The sequence below is a fragment of the Mandrillus leucophaeus genome, unplaced genomic scaffold, assembly GCF_000951045.1.
Source record: "Mandrillus leucophaeus isolate KB7577 unplaced genomic scaffold, Mleu.le_1.0 Scaffold815, whole genome shotgun sequence".
Lineage (NCBI taxonomy): Eukaryota > Metazoa > Chordata > Mammalia > Primates > Cercopithecidae > Mandrillus > Mandrillus leucophaeus.
Window position 1 is genome coordinate 259,231 of NW_012108864.1, and position 16,507 is coordinate 275,737.

The 16,507-nt window shown below is 36.9% G+C and overlaps 1 protein-coding gene and 1 long non-coding RNA gene across 2 annotated transcripts in view; both read left to right on the forward strand.

Annotated features, from left to right (window-relative positions):
• LOC105530365 overlaps window positions 1-12,935 on the forward strand; it is a 30,398-nt gene extending 17,463 nt beyond the window's left edge. The window contains exons 2-4 of the long non-coding RNA XR_001004640.1: window positions 1,244-1,412; window positions 10,056-10,205; window positions 12,807-12,935. This is a non-coding gene — a long non-coding RNA (uncharacterized LOC105530365). The remainder of the gene's footprint in view (window positions 1-1,243; window positions 1,413-10,055; window positions 10,206-12,806) is intronic.
• VWC2L (von Willebrand factor C domain containing protein 2-like) overlaps window positions 1-16,507 on the forward strand; it is a 172,406-nt gene that overhangs the window by 119,528 nt on the left and 36,371 nt on the right. The window lies entirely within an intron of this gene.

Below are 16,507 nucleotides of genomic sequence, written 5' to 3' on the forward strand. Positions count from 1 at the left end.
TTTACTGCTTAATTTAATGTTTGAATTTACTGTTAATTTCTGGGGTTTAACTATGACATGTAGTGTGATGAGCTGATTGATTTAAGCTTAATTTGGAAAGGAAAATTAGAAAATCCATGTCTTATATAGTCATAAAGTTATCTCAAATCATTATTTATTACAAGAGAACAAAAAAAGAAAAAATTTAAATACACTGAACCATAGTATATTCTATCACATTGAGCATTTTTTTCAGAAAAGCAAATTACTATAATATGTACTTTGCTACCTAACAGCAATAAAACTCACATGACAAACTTTTACCCCTCTTTGTTTGTACTTGTGTCTTGCCAGCCTCTCAGTTTTCTATCTACCCAAATTATTCTTGGTTGTTAAACAGTACAAGTTCAAGCACAAAATATCACCTTAACACTATGAAGAACAATATTTGTTTTCCAAAGATGATCAGGTCTGGTTCTGGTCATTCTTTTTTTTAAGAGTTTCTACCCTTTGTAAAATTTGTACATCTGAGCCATGTACTGAGGATTTTTCTCCCTTAGATCTGATCTGGAGCCTAAGTTTTCTCTAAAAATGAGGGGATTAAACTAGAAGGACTTCTGACCTTTATGGGCAATACAAATTGTAATTAACCCAGTTTGGATTCTAACCTATTCTGCATTCATTCCACACGTATTTATTAAGTACTAGGATGTGCCAGGCACTGTTTTAGGTGCTGAGGATACAGTGGCAAGTGAGAGCCACCTGGTCCCTGCCTGAACCTAATTACACTCTAGGACCTAATTCCAGCCAAGCGAGGAAGTTGATGATGCCGCATCGATGTCCCAGTTGTTTTTTTCTCACTAATGCCCTCGTCCTCTTCAAATGAAAGACTGAACTCTTCACAACTTATTTAAAAGAATCAGATCATTTGACTATCACCCCAAATATATTGTAGACCATTATAGAATCTTGACTCAAAGTTTAGAGGAACACACAAAAAAAATTATTTCTATTTTTCCACCTACAGTTTCAGAGCCAAGGGCACTTTGGCAGGCTTTTTTTTTTTTTTTTTTTTTTTAAAGAAATGCCAAGTACAAGACAGGGCCACAGACCAATTGAATGGTTTGTGTTTAGAAAAGCTTGGGGGCAGGAGGAGTTCTGTCTCACACACGCACTTTAAATAATGGGCTCATTAGTTCCTAGTGAATTCTTTTTGCACTAGGTGAAAAAAATATTTCATCCTACCTGGTCCATTTTTCTTCAGGGAAAATTCCCATCTGGAATTGTTAACCACCTTGAGGGTCAGAGATTTTCTTTGAGACTCAGAGGAAAGCAATGAACCTCAGACCTGGCAGGTGAGGGGACCAGGAGAAGACAGGAAGCACATGTGTTCAAACAGACGAAAGTGTGCACACAGGTAGTTCATGCCCAAGGTAAGCAACTCAGTACCGGAGTATACAAAATATTACAGTTCACAAAAATGTGTTCTACAAAAATTAGGGTTACTGTTACCCGGATGAGGAGGTTGTTTCCAGAGTCAGGGAGTCTGGGAAATGCTGGATTTGAAAGTGATTTTTCAAAATTCTTTAGTATATGAATGTGCACTGCGCTTCCTTAAAAAGATGATGTGTGTGTGACAATAACTCTCCAACTCCTCTGGGCATGGAACCCCCTGGAATTGCCTCTTCTGACCGGCGTTCTAAGAAACACTCCCAGAAATATTTCATTCCTCACATCCCTACCACACTCTCAGATCCATCAGTGGAATCTGGCGGCAGAAGATCATCTGCTATGAGAAAAAAGTCAGTCAATAACATTAAGGTTAATCGTCAATGACTGTTGTGACATGAGCATTAAAAACAAATAACTGTCCACTTGAATTAATGGAACTTTTTGCTTTTTATTTAAACATTTGGCCCCAAAAGCACAATGTGAGTGTGGTTTGAGCGAGTTTCTAGGACTTTCTCTGCTTCAGTTTTCTCACATATTAATATGGATAAAAAGTAGTACATACCACATACCATTATTGTGAGAATTAAATGACTTAGTACACGTAAGGCGTTTCAAACAGTGTTCTGTATGCATATATGTTGTCAGCATATAAGGACCCAATAAATATTAGCTGTACTTTTTATTTTCCCAGTCATACCAAAAATAAATAACATATATTGTTAATATATTTTTATATATTAATCTATTATATTTAATCACTCTGGTAGCTCAGAATAATGTATATATCCACAGAGAAATGATAAGTATTAATATTTTCCAAAGCAGACAATGGATACTCTGAAAATATGTGAACATAAATGGAAACATTCGGGGGGGGAAAGTTACATATTTAGAGGGAAAAAAAGCCATTTCTTATCCGTGAGAGTTGCTTACATTTCCATGTAGTTCTATACAGATATTTAGAGCTACATCACCACATAGAAACTTGGTTAAAGAGTGAAGTGAAAATGGATTAATCCTTCCTGCTCACATCTCCCCATATTCATACAATACTTTTTGGCATTTTTCGATTCGTTTACTGTAGAATAAAATAACTGACAATTACAACCTGAGGTATTTAACGGTAAAACCACAGCCTGCTAAAAGCAAGCCATCATCACCCATATAAGGACACAAAATATGAGAGGACTCAAACCTGGCTGAATTCCACTTTGACTTGCCTCATTATCACAAGCTCCTCTAGAAGGGATAGGGAAAATTCTGTTTCCTCCTATTGGTTTATCTTCCTCCATGACTCTCTTTTCTCATAAAGCTAATTACCACATGATAGCCAGCTTGCGCCCCTGCTTATAACTCTCTGATGAAGAAAAAAGAATGTTTATACCATGTTGGTGAGAATGTAAATTAGTTCAGCCACTGCAGAAGGCAATTTGGAGAATTCTCAAAAAACTTACAGCAGAACCACCATTCAACTCAGCAATCCCATTACCGCATATATATATCCACAAGAAAATAAATTGCTCTATCCAAAAGACACATACACTCACATATTCATCACAGCACTATTCACAATAGCAAAGACATGGAATCAACAGTGGATTGGATAAAGAAAATATGGCACATACTGGTGTATGGGTGGTTCCACAGTAGAAAATATGGCACATATACACCATGGAATACTACACAGTCATAAAAAAGAACAAAACTGTGTCCTTTGTAGCAACATGAATGCAGCTGAAGGCCATTATACTAAGCAAATTAACACAGGAACAGAAAACCAAATACCACATGTCCTCACTTATAAGTGGGAGTTAACATTGGGTATTCATGAACATAAAGATGGCAACAATAGATACTGGGGATTATCAGAGGGTGGAGGGAAGGAGTGGGGCAAGAGTCAAAAAACTATCAGGTACTATGCTCACTACCTGGTTGACAGGATCATTTGCATCCTAAACCTCAGCATCATGCAATATACCCATGGAATAAGCCCGCACATGTACCCCCAAATCTAAAAAGTTGGAATTAAAAAAAGAAAGAAAAGAAAACCATCTCCAATTACTTCCCATTGTGCTTAAAATGGAATCCTTAACTAATGATGCGGGTGGACTGCTGCTGCTTCTGACCTCTTAACTCACACCACTCTTCCCTACCTTAGCCATTTTCCATTCCTTGAAGCAAGTTCTTCCCTGCTTCAGGGTCCTTGTACTTGTCATTGCCTCTACCTGGAATGTCCGTCTCTCACATCATACTTAGCCTGATTCCATCTTACCATCTGAGCTGGTAAGAGATGGTAAAGGAGACGCCTTTCCACAAGCCTTCCCTGATTCCTCTGTCTAAGGTAGCCCTCCTCTTCCTGTTTATTTGTCCAACATATCACCAATTTTATTGCCTCAAAGTACCAATAAATATTTGACATTAAGTAATACATTAATATTAGCACCAAAATTGTTCTCAGTAGTTATAGTCATGGCATAAATGAAGTCTTCCATATCTGTTCTACTTTAAGGAGAAGTTATCCTTACTTAGTTATTGTTACTGCCCTATATTAAGTCCCTCTCACCCAGTGAGCTGAAACAAAAATTAGGTCATTTCTATCATTTACAATAAATTATAAGGTATATAACTGCTAAATTAATTTTAAAGCATCCTTTGGGTATGTGAATAGTAGTAATAGAGGAAACGGAAGCTCACATGTTTCACTTACAAAGTGTTTTATAAACTTTGTACTCAAAGTTTTATAACACTTTGCAAATGGAATATGTTTTCAGAAAATGAGACTGTTTTATCTCTTAGTTGATCCTGAACCCTGGAAGTATCAATAATTCATGAAATCATACAGTTTAAGCATTGGAAGAAAACACAATAGCCTTAGAACTAGCCAGGTCTCCAGCATTTGAATCCCTGCTATGATGTTCCTACCAAATAGTTATTCTTCATTAATCATGAATTCACAACCTATTGAGGTAACACTTTCTTGTTTGAAGACCTCTGACTTGAAGAGATAAGTCCCACAGTGACTTATACTTATTGGTGTATTTCAGTATCTTAAATCCGAGTGGAATAAATCTAACCTCTCTTATACACACCAGCCTTTCATGCTTCTCAAGACAACTGTAATATCCTCTTAACTTTTCTTTTCTCTGAGATAAAACTTTTAGTTCCTTCAACTATTCTTAATATGCCATTGTTTCACATTATCGCCAGGGAGTAATCTTTCAAGCTTACATCACTTTTCTTTATACCCTGCTTCACAGAGAGAACCCAGAATGAACCATTTGCCACGGGTTACCAGATCACTACAGAGCAAAGCAGTCTGTCAAAACCCATGTTCATGATGTCAAAAAAATAACAATAAAACATCAGAGTAGCTGGGAATTTAACACACAGAGTAGAAAAAACAAAAGAAAGGAACCTGGAGAATATCTGCTCCTCTTGCACTCCTCAGCCACACACTCTCTCTCTAACCATTTCGAATCTCAACTCTTTTTGCAACTAAGTTCATAATAGTCTCTCTCTTCCTGAATTTTTAGAGACAATAAATCCTATTTCACTTCCACTATATGAAGTTGTCATTATGTGATTATTTTCATCTACAAAAATAGCCGTTTCTTACAGCTTGACCCAATGTTATCAGGTATACATAAACAAAATAGACATCACTATTGCTCGAGTGAGAAACAGGTCGATGGAGAGTAAGGGACTTGCCTACAATCACAAGCTAGACAATGACAAAACCAGGATCTGAAGCCAAATTCCTGATCCAACGCTCTTGCCACCTTAGCACAGGTCCTTTCCCAAGGCCAGCTTTTGGATTCTTAGAGAGAAAGTGAATGTGGTCTATGGCAAGGCAGATTTTATCATCTCTTCTTGTTAAACATGTAGAAACTGAATCTCAGAGAAGTTTATTAACGTGACCAAAATCACAAACTGGGGAGTTGGGAACTCAACCATGGGTGCCCTGACTCCAGGGCAAGGGACTCGTAGCCAGCATGACAGGTTCAGTGTGTCCCTGCTAACATTTGCCTTTCCAATGAACAGTTCCTGGTTTGTGGGTTTTCTAAAATTTTAAAACTGCAAAAAACTACAGAAACTAAATGACCAAACTCTGTTTTCTCCTTTTTTTTTTAATATGCCGTTTCTTCTTACAAGCACTCAAGACCACATATTTGATTTACATCTTTAAGCACTGGAAACCATGGTGACAACTTGAAAAAGCTTGAGAGGCTAAAAGCACTTGTACCAAAGCCATTCCCAGGTCCAGGTTTTGTTCCATTGCAGTTTTATATCTAAATTATGAAGCTTTTCTACAAATCGGGTTCATAGGGAAAGTGTTGAGTCATTTTCATTATTGCATCGATTCTACACAGGAGTATCACTATAATATTTGAGGAAGTAAAACAGTCACTATGTTTAATTTATATCTCAGATCGATGGAATTATCAAGTCATCTATGTGCATCTGTTCAAGTGATTCATGCTTATGCTCATATACTGGGTAGTTTCATTCTTCATCTTTTCTCAGATAAGAGACTGGCAGTTCCAGAAGCCTCCATCACTAAGTCCTGCAATTCAGTGGATTCACTAGCATCTTAAGTTTAAAAACACAAACTTTCTTTAAACTAGTGGTTCTTCAGGTTTCACAGCAGTAGCAACAGCTGAAACAGCAATAAGCATGTCGAAGTCATGAGAATTACAGTAGTCAGAGAATAACTTACCATGTGAGGAAAAAAAATGAAATTACTCTATACTTACATCGCCATTTCCTTTGCAAAGTACTTTTTAAAATGAATTTGTGCCAAGTGGGGCTCAAGCCAAGCCTTCTCTCCTTCACAGCTCACCTTTCCTTAGTTAAAATGTTAAAGTCGTGACAGCACCACTGTTTCCACAGCATTGTGGCGTGTGGTTAACAAAGACAACCAGCAATTACTCAGTGAGGACAGAAAAGTTAATGCTAGAAGCAGAGGGGATGAAGATTACCTGTGGAGTCCAATGATGACTAGTAGCAGAGTCTACACTTTCTAATAATATCAACTGTTGATCCCCATTGAGTCATTTGCTTACAATACACATTAGGTAATGTTTGTCTCTGCTCTCATCCCATGGCAGCTGATCCTTTATTAATAACACATTCCTAGCACTGATGAAGCTGAAAAGAGAGGCAGACATGGACCCCACTCCTGATTCATGGGCTCGCACCTTCCTGGAAGAGTTAAGAAAGGGGCACTGGAAGAGGAACGAGATTGATCTTTCAAGCAGTGAGAGGATAGAAAAGAAAAATTAGGGATAGAAACAAATTTTGGTAAATTGTAAGTAACTTGTGCAAGCTCTGAAAATAAATTGGTGTTACAGGGACCTAGTTATATCCGCTTTCATCCCATGGCGAGTTGATAATGTATACTTACATAAAATTTATGCCCACTCACAAGCAAAGCTCATTCCTAAAACAACATTAAGCTGGTAGCCATATAAAAGGGAGACCCCTGAAATCTCTAAACCATTGCTTAAACAGCAATATTAACTTTGTGTGTTTTCAGGTAGTTGCATTTGTAATCGTGTTAGGATGAATAGGTGAAAACAAAAAATGCAGCAATGTCAACAGTGGGGGTGGTTTAATATTGCCACCCACCCACACAGTAATTTGAATGTTTCCTGAATCTAGGATATTTCCATTTTCATCCTTAAGTGAACTTAACTGTGTTTCAACATTCATCTTGCTACTTGCCTGTAGACTCAATAAGATTGAAAAGGAAAGTGGCTACTCCCCAAGGACCTTCCAACCAACATTCTACAAATTTTGAGTTGAGTTGGGAATCACGGGAAACAGGAAAAAATGCAAGTAATGGTCCCTACCTACACAGCAAATATCTGTAGGACTTTTGACGAGTAAACACATTCTGATCATGTGTGGACTATGTCAGTCCAGACAAATTTTTCGAAGATATAAGGAAACACTGCCAAATAATTATTAGTCGGAAGTAACAAATGCTTTTTAGATCAAGTTATTTCTTCCTTAGTACAGCCGTCCTTCTTCCAAACGTATGGAAGAACAGGTAATTCATTCTAGCTCAGTAGAAAAATGTGAAAACAAAAGGAGCAATTTTGTGTTTTCTCTGTATTGGAATATTAGATCTATTCTACGGGTAATCAACTTTTCCTTCGAGTAAAGTGTTCTATTTTTTAGGGAAGGTGAGCTCTTCAGTCGGCAGATGTCAAGCAAAGCCATTTTTTAAGTGAGCTCTTTGCAGGAGTGGGTTACCTTCACATTAAGGCAGAGCCAGAGGTACTGTGGCCCAAAGGACAGTACAGCTAAAGCAATTTCTCATGTGACTGACTGTCCAGGGGAGAGCCCGCATGAAAACATGACTATCAGTGGAAGCTCCCGAGGTCTTATTTTCTTATTGAAATAACAGGTTTGAATGCTTGCGTGTCAGGTTTCCAGAGTTGTCTTAGCTATCATAATTTTTCAAATGAGTAGAAATAAAAACTAGAGTAGCATATCCAACTGCAGTTTTATAGTATTTCCACATATGCACTAACGATAAAGTTCTGTAATCTACAATTTTTCAATGTTTCTTCATAAGGAATGATACCACAATACTACTATTTCTCTCTTGGCTCAGTAAGGCTAGAGGAAGAAAAAGAAGTCTACTTCTCTGGGGGTGATTATAATGGTTGTAACATTTATAATAATTACAAATTTTGAGATCATGAAATGCAAAGGTAACCATAGAGATAGGAAACCTTGGCCAGGGACTGAAAAAAACCTGCTTCATTCGGTGACATAACCCCATTCTGATCACATATGAAATGCCTACACATCACCTAATACACATTAATAGTAGGGAAGCAATAAATAACTAGAATTCCTAGTAAGAATATTAGGAGTATCATCATGACTATTACTTCAGATTCTAGATGTAAAAGCTGGTAATAAAATCTGATCTTTTGCTTTGCTCACATGGATATTACTGAGGTAAGAACATGCTTTTCTGATAAATGTACTATGGAAAAAAAAAAGTCATTTTATTGGTATCACACTAAGAAACAGATACCCAAACACTACGTGAGTCGGCTTTCCAAGGAGGAGTCAATTTCCACCTTTCCTTTTAACAGTCTAATATAATCTTTTTATGATTGGGTTGAAATGTCTTTTACATTCACTTTCCATTTTTGTTGGTATTGAAATTAGGAGACAAGAAGAAGGGCTAATATTCATTCATTTTTAGCTCTATGGTAATTCTGCAGGCTTTTACAAAACTATCAAGCATTTCTGTGTGTGGTTGTTGTATATTTCTTTTTAAGTCATGTAGTTATAAGCATAAAAAATGACAATGGCAGCTTTATCTATTTGATGGTTTCAACTAACTGAGAATGGGGTATGGGTGAAGAGCAGTGAGCAGAACTCATTTCAGGTGTCAGAGCACAAACTTAAAACTTTCTCCCAGCTGAGTCTTTGCCGCCTGAGTGTTCCTAGCCAGTGATAGGAACAGCCAGAAGTAACCTCATTAGCCCATGAGGCTGCCTTGGAAATACAGATGCTGGAGCAGTGACCTAGAGAGAGGGGACCCTGACAGGCTGACTCCTGCATTTTTTCCTGTGACACCCTCTCGCCAAGCCAAATCCTTTGTGATACCTATATCAGCTTCCAAAGTCATGACTCCTTTTCTAGACAGAAACCCAGGACAGTCTACAACCTCTACAAGTGGGCAGAACAAAATTCTGCCTGCATCACCGTATCTGATTCATGGCTCTGCTCGCGATCACCTGACAAACCACTTAACCTCGCCATGCTCCAGTTTCTTCTGTAACCCAGAAACACAATCATGTGAAAATCTCTCTCCTGGGATTGTTTTCAGCAGTAATTACATACGTATATGTATGTATATTTATATGTGTGCCTATGTATATATATTAAAGCACTTTAGCTTATGAGATGCTCTAGCAATATTTAAAGATAAAGTTAGAATAAGTGAATAAGCCTGCAGCTGTAATGGGTCTGCTGTCTTCGAGGCTGCTAGTATTAAACAGCACAAATTGCAGCTGGTCTTCCCAGGTCTCTACCCCTGGGCTTTGCCACTGACTTGCTATGTAACTTCCACTTTGGAATGTCTCTGCCTCCGCATTCATCTTTAAAATAATCTGAAGTGATGAACTCCCTTGTAGGGCATAGAGGAGGGGAGAAAAAAAGCCAAGGGATTTAATAAGTGTAATTGAAAAAACAAATAACAGACAGGATCCAACTCTCAAAGACACAGTTGTTATTCCTATTCATATAAATGCAAATTCAGCCCAAGAGTAAAATCACATGGAATTCTCTGATTTAAGGAATTTGCCCAGTAATAAGCACAGACATTTTTCTGGGTTCCGTCAACCAAATAACGAACAGGTTTTAGCAAATGCTCACGACCTTGCCTTGAATTATTTGTATACGGCTTCTATAATTTAAATTGTTGGGGTTATCTATGGATAACGGCAGTCAGAGTTTAGCCATAAACCTTCCAAGTAATGGTGACTTCCTGAGAGCCCCTTCTAACAAATATTTCTAAACTGTTTTCCTTGACTCATTGCCAATAAAATGGATGGAAACGCTTTCAATTCTCTCTTTTTCTTTCTTGGTCATAGCTTCAGAACCCTAGCGCTGCTTGATTCCCTTCAGTTGCAGATATTGGTGGCTGGAATCAAGGGCCAGGCCCCAGAAAAGTCTCACAGAAGGGACATACATAGGGCCAAATTGGACCCTCCGATTCACATCGTGTATCTCTGAGATGTGTGGTAAGTGTCTGAGGTACTGATAATGCTGCAGCCAAGATGGTAAAATAGAGCCAACACATCACTCATTGTACCAGAAGCCGTTGTCGCATCCTAATGCCAATTGTGCTGCAATGCATATTGCTCAGGCCATCGCTAGGCCTGGGCGCTATGCATTTTAATTGCACATGCTGCAATTAAAATTTAGGGTTTCAAGAAATTACTCCATTTCTTTGGTTTCCAGTTCATTGTTATCTCTGCGTTCTTTGACAAAAACATATAACAACTGCAGTTGTAATATGGATAGAATCCTACGGATTGTTTGCAAGCACCTTCCACTTAGAAAGAAATACATCACCACCAATGAGAAAGCATTGGTGGGAGATACAGATAATGCACAAATTAGAGCTGCTGCACAACTCCAGGGGGCATCATCTATTCACCACATTGTGAACTGTGCCCCCTGGAGTTGTGCAATGAAAACATCCTACAAGATCATAGATATCCTAGAGAAATCTTAAAGAAAAACTGACTCAATACGTTAGAAATGTCCATCTAGGAGACATTAACTTCACGTTCTTCTGTCCTGTAGGCCTGACTTTTCTCACATTAATCAGAAGGTTACATGAGATTATCTCCAGTGTTAACTCCAGTTCTGGAAGTTTGTGATTGTAAGAGTTAAGGCCAATTTATATATATCAAGTGGTAGTGCCAGATGCAAATGTTTCCCTCTTTTTAAGCAGTGTTCTTGTAACTAGTGTTATATTAGTGAAAACAAGGGAAATTTTCAAATAACCCTTGTTTTCCAGTGGGCCTTAGGAAAGAGGTTAAGTCTCTGGACTGCCTGACCCATTCAGTTTCTTTCACAGCAAATGAAAATACTGCAAGAACTGATGGGTGGAATGGAATCACAAAGAAAAGGAAAGCTTCATTTAAGCAATATAGGCAGTATTTCAAAAATGATCCTAGAAGGTTTGCTTCCCCCAAGCTGGAAACATTTTTCAGGCTAAACAATAAAGTATGCTTTAAATCAAATGCAGACAAAGCAATGTCCTTGATTTGGGGTAATATTTCTCCATTTTGTATTTAAAACTGTGTTTCCTATAATGTTTTCTCAAAGTATCTTTTGCATATCACCAGTCAAATTCTTTACTGAGTTTTACTTTCTGACATTTGATTTATAAAATTAATGAACATACGAAAGAAACTTTTTGTTAAAGTTCCCATGCTCTTCTCCACGCTTCTGGTCCAAGATTCTCAGACCATATCATGCTCTTCCAACATCCACCCCTCCTCCCCGACCCCACCACCATCCAGTCAAAAATTCCTTATATCCACATTGGCCTATTGAAATGTGATCTGAGATTGGCTTTCTCATGAGAAAAGCCAGGTTTATTACATTCAAACAGAATTAGCAGCCACTTTAAATACTATAATCCAAGTGGCACTGTGCTTATAAACCCTGAGCTTTTGTTTTAGAAATATAAACAGAAGGGTGATCTTTAAAGCTGTGTAAGTCATCCCAATTTCAAGGACTGGGTATCGGTCTGACAGCCTGACTTTGGCTGTATACAGCTACAGAGTATTTAGATCAATTAGATAAATTAAATTTTATAACAAAAGTCAACAAGATCATGATAGAAATTCAAACATAATTTGGAGAAACACACACACACACACACACACACACACACACACACAAGTCTGTACCTAGAAACATCTAAAAGAGAAGATGCAGGACTCTGACCTTATAAGGTGGGCAATATATACTCCCTCCAAAAGAGAATAGGGATACATTATCTCAGCTTTCAGGCTTTCTATCCAAACCTAAGCTTTACCTGGGCAGTCCGGCTGTTATACCCATTTAAATTTTCACCTACTTCTCTTTTCGGCACAGGGGAAAGCAAAGTGTTTCTCCTAACTTTATTCTTATCCATCCATTACACTACCCTGTAAGAACCTGTTTTTGTTCACCATTAGAGCCCCCATGACTTGCATATTGCATGGCACATAGTAAATGCTCAGTAAATAACTTGTTGGAATATTGAATTAAAGATTTTTTTTTTCTTTCATCAAACACACACTTACTGAATGCCTACCACAGATTCTTTTTGGCATAAGCCCTCAATAAACATGTATGGAAATTACGGGACAGTTTCAAGTCAAGGTCAGCTTTTCACATGAGAAAAAACTTAGCTGGACCAGCAGAACCTTTTGTATTCCCCATGATCACAGTGAATTAAAGCAAAGTTCATGGCATTGAAAACACCTTGTAGTATTTGATACCTTTCAACCAGCTAGGAAATTGACTACTGGTCAGCACTTAATCCACCCTGGGAAATTTGGTACTTGGGCTACATCAGGTTGAATTTTAAAATCTTAACATTTATGAATAAAAATGAAAAAAAAAGCATAGAAATGACTATTTGCCCTTATACTTTTTGTGGAAAAACAGACTTAGCTTCCTTTACCTCTCCTTCTAACAAGTATTAGCATTAATCTTATGTTCTTATTATCGTATAAAAGTATTTTACCTTCACTTCTTATGAAGAAAGTTTTCTGAAAATGTGTATCTAATCTCTTCCTTCCATGCTTAAAATATTCCCAATTGTCTTCAACATAAAGTCAAGATTCCTAACATGATTTACCAAAGGCTTGATGATATCACTTCATCTTTATTCTGCAAACTCACGCCCTAGCATTCTTCCCAATAATAACTATCACTATCCCTAAATAAATGTTTAATACTTGAAATTCCCAAGCATGCATTGCTTTTTTTCTCCCTCGTCCTCTCTGTACAATCATGCCTCTCACCATCCACTTCAAAATTATTTCCTACACACACACACACACACACACGCGCACACACGCACACACGCTTTACAAGGCTAACTTCTATTCATCCTTTTAATTACCTCAGGGCTCATTCTTCCAAAAGACAAGATTTCCCCTATCCCTGTCTCCCATAATTGGGGTTAGGTGTCCCTCTTAGATATACTCTACACTGTCAAACCTCATGTGTCCACTCACCCCTACCCAATAGTTTGTAAATTCTTGGAAGGCAGAGCATAAATGTCTCTGGATCCCTAGCATCCAGGAGAATGCTTGCTATTTCATAAGAACTCAATAAAAGTGAATTAAATATACCACATTTTCTAGATCCATTCATTCATTGATGGACACTTTCATTGATTCCATATCATGGCTTTTGTGAATAATTATGTCACATATGGCGACACGGATGAAGCTGGAAGACTTTATGCCAAGTAATATCACACACAAAAAGATAAAAAAAAAAAAAAAGGCATGTTCTCTCTTATATGCAAAATCTATAACAATCAAGTTCATAGAAGCAGAGAGTGGAATGGTGGTTACTAGAGACTCGGGATGAGAGAAATGAGGAGATGTTGGCCAAGGGGCACAAAGTTAGACAGAAGGAATAAATATGTATATAAGGTGGTAGACATGTCAATTAGCTTGATTCGCTCATTCCACATCGTATACATACATCATAACATTATGTGTACTGCATAATTATATACCATTGTAATCTGTCACAAAAATGTATGAATGAATGGAATAAATGAACAAATATATCCAGGCCTTTTTTATTTGTTCATACTTTCAAATTATTCTGCATGGATTTATTATTGAACCCATTAAGCCAATCCATAAACAAAGTGACCAAGAATAAGCAAATTGCTTCCAAAGGATTTATAGTGGCTTTTTTTTTTTTTTTTTTTTTGGTGGACTTGCCATGTGTAAGATTTTAAACTGGACACAAATAAAATATATCATCACACATGCTCATTCTCCCAAGCAGTTTTCTCCTTCTCCAGTCTCCTCTCTAGGACATGTGTATTCTTATTGACATTTTTCATGAGTACTATAGGAGACGGGATGATTATGCTTGGAAGTTGTGAGGAGTCACGGTAAACAACGTGACAAGCATGTATCCTAGTGTCGGCATGACTGTGACAGACAAAATAAGAGACAGAGACAGACTCAGCACTATTCATTGACAACTGCTAAATGGCTCTTCATGAACTATTCATTCACTCACAGAGGTGGAAGCTGCTATCACTCTACCAAATTACCACACTGAATAGACATGTACATAGACAGTCTCCTACATACTGTAGGTGAGCACAGTTGGTAGCTTGTACGAGTAGAAAATCAATGGGATGCTTGGCCTATTTTATGCAGGTCAAATGAATATTATCATGTTACAAACGTCTCTGATTCAATCCATTCAATTTTCTGACTAAAGCAAATACTTTTTATTGGACAACTATTGCAATATAGACACAAATAAAAATGCAGATTCTCAGAGTTTATAGTATAATTTTTGTATATTAATTAGTATACATGTTTAGTATATATTTAGTATATTATGGTATATATAAAATATATAATTTAGTATAATAAGCAGTATAATTTTGCTTAAGGAAAGATGTTCTAATGGAATTTATTTTTCTACCTTCTCCCAGGTTTATAAAATATCTTACTATCTTCTACTGTTCAAATTTTGATACTGCACTTTGTCAATTTTAAGTTACTTAAGAGCTAGAAGTGGTTAAGTGAGTGAATCTGGGGTCACTTCTTTCAGAAATCCACAGTTCCCAGTGTCGAGAGATGAATTAGCTGCCTAGCCTTTTTGCAAAACTCACATTAAAACCTCCATTGGGGAAAAACCCTCATAATTTCTAAAATGAGCACTTTTAAATTGCATCTGTAGATCTTCCTTGCATGAATGGATATCTGGCTTAATATCTAGCAATACTTGCTGCAATGCTGCCTCATAAAATTAAGCAACTATATAATCAATTACATTTTTAAAAGGCAATGTGATGGTGCTCTCCTTGGATGCCGCACTGCCTCTGATTTGTTTGGAGACTACTGCGCTTGATTAAAAATGATAACAGACATTTGATAACATTGCAAAGGAGATGTAAATCAACTCAGAGGAGCAACAAAGCATAACCCAATTGGCATCAAGGGAAACAATTTATTCCCTAAACATGTTCAATTCAATCACAGAAAAGTTTATAAAATTACTTTGATAATACTTTTCACAATTTCATTCCTTTTCCAAAATTTGCCACAATCAAAATGCAAATGCAAAATAAATGATGTGATTAGTTGACTGTCAGTACAGTTATCACTGCTAGCTAAAATCCTGTGTATATCTTGTATTAATTTGGAAAAAAATAAATGGGAATAAGAGACCTTTTAGGCCTGTTACTGTATGACTACTTATTCTGAACCCTTAAACTGAGAAGCTAAAATTTCCATACTTATCCACAAACTTTGTTAGTGAAAAACGACGTTAACCTGACTTTGTATAGTAGTTAATCCAAGCTGAGATTTTGATTTGTATTCTGTTTTCTCTTCATGTGCTGCTTCTTATTGATAGGCAACTTGTAATTAGATTGCATAAACTTTTTACAGCTAATATTTCAACAAAGACACTAACTTTCCTGAAACAGACTGTTTTATCTTCCTTTAAAATAAATTACAGCTCACAAGCATCACTGATATTGGAAAATACATTGTATTAAACAAATTAAAGCAGTTTAACTTTTACCACTAAAATAATTTTTAAAGTAAATAATAATTTTAATCTTGAATATATTTTTAATGCTGCATGGGGCTGGTTTGGGTGTGTTTTGTGTTGGTAAAAATCACAGAAAACTTAAAAACATCAGACAAATTAGCTAAAGGAACAACATATTAAATTGATGAACCTACCACCCCCTTCCCAAGAAAACCTAGTTGGAATTGATTATCATCCTGAAAGTGTTAATATCTTTTTGGTGCCATATGTAAAATGGCACCCATGTAAAATGGTGAATAATTTCTAATGGTTATTGAATAGAACTTACATCTGCTAAGTTCTCAGTCCCTACATAAACCCTTTGTATTGGAAAACTGAGTTTTAAATGAAATCCTCAGAAAGAAGATAATAGATTACACCGTTAAAAAATATTTAACTTTTATCGAGTATTTTCTGGAATCTTTATGTGCATTAATCTTTCTTAAACTTCAAAATAACCTATCAACAGAGCACCCCATTTTGTAAGTGAGGACACTGAAGCTCAGAAGAGTTAGGCAACATAGGCAAGGTTCTGCAGATAGCAAATTCCAAAGAAAGAACTAGACCCAGGCAAATATGAAGCCCATGCCCTTCTGTGAGCCACTGTGCAATGCTGCTTGAAAACAAAACACTAGCTTTTCCATTAGATGTGGTTTCTCCTTGTATATGGTGGTTATATACCAAAGAGTTGATATCTTTAACTCTTGCCTATAACCAACATCTCCTGCAT